Source organism: Carassius auratus, chromosome 24 (assembly GCF_003368295.1).
Source record: "Carassius auratus strain Wakin chromosome 24, ASM336829v1, whole genome shotgun sequence".
NCBI lineage: Eukaryota > Metazoa > Chordata > Actinopteri > Cypriniformes > Cyprinidae > Carassius > Carassius auratus.
In genome coordinates, this window is record NC_039266.1 from 10,822,806 (window position 1) to 10,828,805 (window position 6,000).

The 6,000-nt window shown below is 34.3% G+C and overlaps 1 protein-coding gene across 1 annotated transcript in view; it reads left to right on the forward strand.

The window, feature by feature from the left end:
- The window catches only part of cntnap2a (contactin associated protein 2a), a 343,240-nt gene that overhangs the window by 301,663 nt on the left and 35,577 nt on the right, over positions 1-6,000 (forward strand). The gene's annotated exons all lie outside the window — the stretch shown is intronic.

Here is a 6,000-nt window from a genome sequence, read left to right on the forward strand (position 1 = left end):
CATCTTTAATGAAGTGAAGGCTCTCTTGGGGCCCGGGGGAGAAATGGCAATGTGACTCTGCAGAACACCTGACCACTTGCATGAGTCAAGTAGCTAAATGCATTGATATATGCTTAAGAAAAGCTTTAGCCTTTGATTGGGTCTGTACCCCTAAAATATCCTTTGCAGTACATTGAAAAATAAGCAAGAGAAGGAAAAGTGTCAGATATAAGATTGCTTTACATGAATAACTGGGAGTTCACTCAAATTGAAAAATACCCTTAAGTCCTTTCAAATGTTTATGACTTTCTATAGAAGATATTTTGATATATGTCTGTTGTTTAACCATGCAGTGAACTTCAATGGGGTCCGTTGTTTTGGACCCTATTGATGTTCATTGGACACTTGGTGACAAATCTGTCAAAAAAGCAATAAAGCAATAACAAATTAAGATTTTTCTGATTAAATCTGAGGACTCTCTGACCCTCCCATAGATAGCAAGAGAACTATCATGTTCAAGGTCCAGAAAAGTACCAAGATGATCGACAAAGTAGTCCATGTGAAAATTTATTTAAAAAAATTAGCAAAGAAAACATAATAATGAATCTATTCCACATTTTTCCTCTCCACTGCATCACTTGTAGACAAACGTTCACAGCATTACTGGGTGTAGACAATAAGAATTTATATTTAAAACTGTGGATAGTTCACCCAAAAACAAAATTTCCGTCATTAATTACTAAACCTCATGTCGTTCAAAACCCATAAAACCTTCTGAAATCGATCTATGGAGGCTCAGAAAGCTCTCGCATTTCATTAAAAATATCATAATTTGTGTTACAAAGATGAACTAAGGTCTTATGGGTTTGGAACAACATTAGGGTGAGTAATTAATGAGAGAGTTTTCATTTTTGGGTGAACTATCCCTTTAAATAAAATCCTAGTTTATTGCATTATCATTTAATTCTAACATGCAGATACCAGAATACAATGCAATTTAGCATTCACCATCTGTATAAAAGTCATTTATGTGGTATCATGAAATGCACTGGGCCGTAACTGCTCTGTTGGTTTGGTAGATCTACTCTCAACCGGTTTTGGCGGGTGATCTAATATACCCATATAAACACAAACCCACTTTTTCACTGCCATGCTGTTTGGTTTGTTGATTTTGTTTAGTTTTCCTTGTGAATGCAAGAGCAACGGTCCACTGAATGCCCTCAGTTGTGGACAGCAGAGCGGTCCACACATAAACGAGCGCACACACAAGCGAAAACACTCCCCAAGTACAGTGGTGCACTCTTGATGCTCAGTGCTGGCTGGCCAAGTGCAGAAAATCCAATTATAGGGATCAGAGGGCTGAGAATGGTGGAGCAGCCCTAGTCCAAACTACACATCTGCCAGACCTGTCCTCTTCTTCTCTTTCTCTGTCTTTTGCTGTCTCTCGCTCACGAACGGTCTGTAACAGGATTGGGTCTGTGTTTATTAAGTCACTGGCTAGTTCTTTTAGTTAACATTTCTGTTAAAGCATGTAGCATCTAGTGTTGTCAAGTTTTTGTTTTCTGAGAGCTAAATCACCAAATGTTTTTCTAGTTGTGCCCTAGTGGTTAGAGCATTTGACTCCTAACCCTAAGGTTGTGGGTTCGAGTCTCGGGCCGGCAATATCACGATGCTCTTGAGCAAGGCACCAAACCCTTTATACACTTTATAATCGCTTTTGTTTTCTTTCTTTTTTTCATTACATCACTATGTTTATGTTTAGTAATGTTGTTGCGATACACATTTCTTCAGCTTCAAACTCAACCTTAAACACTTTTATTTGCCAGGGGTTGATTTTTTTAAACTGAAAACATTTATTTTTTTTTTTACTATTTTATGAAGGTCATATTAAAGCTTTTTACAATGGAATCATCATTTTTGTAGGTTTTCAATTTCAATCTTCGACTATGACTAAGAATAAGCCCATCATAAAAAAATAATAATGTGAATACTAACATAATCTAAACAAAGAGTTAGTTTTTTTATAAACTTTTTTAATATATATATATATATATATATATATATATATATATATATATATATATATATATATATATATATATATATATATATATATATATATATATATATTGACAACTATTTAGATAAATTAAAAAAATACTATTTTCCCTCTTAATTTATTTTCATTATGCTAAACAACTCTGCCCCGAATTAAGTTCAAGGTGTAATTTTGTCAAATTATATATATATATATATATATATATATATATATATATATATATATATATATATATATATATATATATATATATATATACCTAAAATATATATATATACCTCAAAATATAATTACAACAAAGGAGTTAATATAGTTATTAGTTTTATTTTAAAATAAAATAAAAACATTTGTTTCCAATGTAACAAATAGTTTTTTGTTGTTGTTGTTGTTTTTTTTTTTTTACGTTTAGTTTTGTTTCATTAATTTTGATAATTTTCACATGGCTACAGGACAAAAAATGCCCGTAGTTGAAGATACTCCCTTATAACTGAGCTTCAATATATAACGTACAGTATGCTTACTTGTGTTAGCATGTGTGCACATAACTGAGCTTAAAATGGGCCACAGCTGCTGTTTTGATGGCAGTGGGCCTTTGCTCACAGACAGAGTTCAGAGTGCTGGCTGACCGTGTTGTAGATCTCCTCCTCCAGTTCAGACTCTGAGATGAACAGGTGGCTCTGTGGATGCCAGTCGAACACTTCCCCAATTCCTGACACGTCTGCATCAGAATGCAGCACAGTAAAACAGCACCCCCTACTGAGAGCAGGAGAAAACAGCTGCCACTCCAGGCATAAGAAACCAGAAAGCAGACCTACTTTTATATTTAGGCATAAATAATAACAAATAAAACTAACTGCAGGCAGCTCACAGTAGCAGATATTTGTAGGAAAAAGCTGACCGTAATGGCACAAATGATTTGTGTTTAGACAGTCCACTATGTGTGTGTGTCTCTGCAGCTGCCAGGTACTTGGTGTCATATCACAGCACTTCTCTTAGCTTCCTAAGATGATGACAATAGCAGTGGCTGTCTATCACTGCAGGCTCACTGTGCCGCCAACACAAAGCAGATCCAATTTAGTTCTTGCCTTCAGCATCTGTGCAGCCATAGTAACCCCTGCCGAATGGAGCCGGTCGGTCCAGTGAATTTAGAAACATGCTTGACTAGAAGCCAGGTTTGTCCTTTTAAATTATTTCACATCAGTGTCTAAAGGGCAGGCTTTTGTTTTTTCTTGGCTTTGTGCAGCACATTTATCAGTGTGTATGTGTCATATTGTTCATTGTAAATTCATATTTAACCCTCTGGTGATATAGTATTCATAAAAGCCCTCATTTTCATGTTGAATTCTACAGTTGTCAGTAAACTGAGCTAAATCTTAAAACACTCTGACCAATGATGGGACAGTTTGCGTGTGACTCGTGTTAACAAATTATGGTCTGTTTAGAAACCTTGGCTTCTGAAAATAAACCGAACCAATAAGAAATTCCAATCATTTAGTTCATGTTTTGAAACAAACTACTTAATAAATAAATACTTAAATAAATACTTAATAAATACTTAAAAGGATTTAAAATGTGTTAAGGTTTTCTGCATCAATCTACCAAAAAAAAATAAAAAAGTCATTTTTATGTAATTTTTGTATACAAATCAAAAGATTTGGGTCAGTGTTTTTGAAAATCTCTTACCAAGTAAAATACAGTTATATTGTGATATATAATTAGAATTAAAAATTTTAACAATTTCTAATTTAATATAAAAAAATATATATTAAAAAAAAACATAAATAAAAAATTACAGGTATTATCAATGTTGAAAAGTGCAGTTTAATATTTTAGTGGAAACCATTATGCATTTTTACCATTATTTGATAAAGAAAAGTGTCAAAAGACACAACAATGTGAAAGTCTTAATTTATTTGATTAATTAAATTAAAAAGTATTGTGTTATGTGTATAATTGAATGTGTATGTAAATGAGCTGTTTATATGTGTGTTCTGCACTGAAAATGTATTTGAATGCACTTTTGTAGTTTTAATAACTTCAATAACTGAGACTGTTTTCCTTTGATGTTCATTCACAAATGTAGGTGATTTAAATAGTTAAAATACTCCGTAAGGATGGATGGTGTTTGCGCCAACTATCAGACTGTCAAATGAGCTCCAGTCTTCCTCTCCATAAATCTAGAAGCTCCTCCGTAATCAATGCAATGCTTGTTGTACATAAACATTTCAAAGGTGTCTTGAAGTGTGACACCAGCTCGCTGTCTGAGCATCTGAAGCACTTGTTTTATGAAATGATCATGTGGCCTCATGAATAACTATGAGATAGTGGCTTATCACTGGATACACTATGCAGTCTTTAAACACAATGGCACGACAGCGTTGGGTTGAGCGTGGGTGATGGCACTGTTGCGGTGTCTCGGGTGATTCTAAATCAGGATTTATCAAGGGTTAAACCCCAAGAGGCCTGGCCCTCTGGGGCTGTGCATGACACACCACAGCAGTCATGGCTCAAACACACCTTTCCTCTCTTCACCGTTCTCCTGTCATAAATACCATCTCCTCCCACAGGAGTACAGCTGTCAATCTTCACTGTTTATGGAGGAGAATATGCAACACTGACTCATTAAACGCTGTTGTGGCCTAAAATGAATTCAGCATGGTGAATAAACACTCTCCAACTCAGTTTAGAGCTGTTAAGAGGAATTTTAATGATGTGCTTGAGTGAAGCAGTCTGATGAGTTTGGTAATTCTGCATTTTAAGTCTCAACTTTGGATTGTTGTTCTGCAAAACAATTATTGAGTAAAACAATAATATATGAAAATGAATTACATTTGTGCTGGATGACCTGTGGTTGGCATTTCAAGTAATTTTGCAGTCACGTAATCTACAGTAACACATGGAAAAATAAAGAATGAATTACTTACTAATTAAAATAACTGTTAAGTATAGTAAGTATAGAAAATGTTTCACCATCAACTAGAGTTTTAATATAATGCATCATAAAGGAATAGTTCACTCAAAAATGTACATTTGCTATAAAAGAAATGTACTCACTCTCAGACCATCCGAGATGTGTTTGTTTCTAAACTGGAACAGATTTGGAGAAATTGAGCATTACCAGTGGATCCTCTGCAGTGAATGGGTGCCGTTAAAATGAGAGCTGATAAAAACATCACAATAATCCACACGACTCCAGTGCATCAGTTGATTTCTTGTGAAGTGAAAGGCTGTGTTTGCAAGAAACAAATCTGTCATCAAGGCATTTTAACTTTTAACTATAGCTTCAGGCCAAAATCCATGAATTCATAATCCATTATGACGCTTCCTCCAGTGAAAAGTTCATCCCCTCTAGTCTTTTCACATCAAAATCCACCAACATACAATACTGGTTAGAACTTATAAACAGTACTTGATCTGTGCACATTTCACCTCAGAGAAGATTACTTTTTTTACTGGAGTAAGCAGACTCAAAATATTTTAGCCAGAAGCAAAAGTTTGAAGTTAAAAACGTCTTGATGAATGTGATTATTGCGAACACACTAATAAAATGATGGAGTCATATGAAGTACTTTTTGTGATTTCTGATGCTTTTATCAGCTCTTTGGACTCTCATTCACTGCAGAGGAGTTATTAGTGATTATTAGTAAATGATGTTTCGCCAAAACTTTTGAGAAAAAAACCAACAGATTTGGATTTGGCCTGAAGGTGAGTAAATGTTCAGCCAATTAAAACATTTGGCTAAATCATTCTTTAACACACACCCCGAGCAAATACTTTGATCTTCTTCTGTTACATAAAAAAAGCTTAATTTAATTTATTTCATATTTGTTTTTTATATTCATATTTTTCATGCCAAATTATTCAATTTGTTTGTTTGTTATACACGTTCTTATTCAGAAAAAACAAGCGGCGAAAGTTTGACATAATAGTTGTGTGAGTGGTCTCTCTTTCTGTTTGCTTTC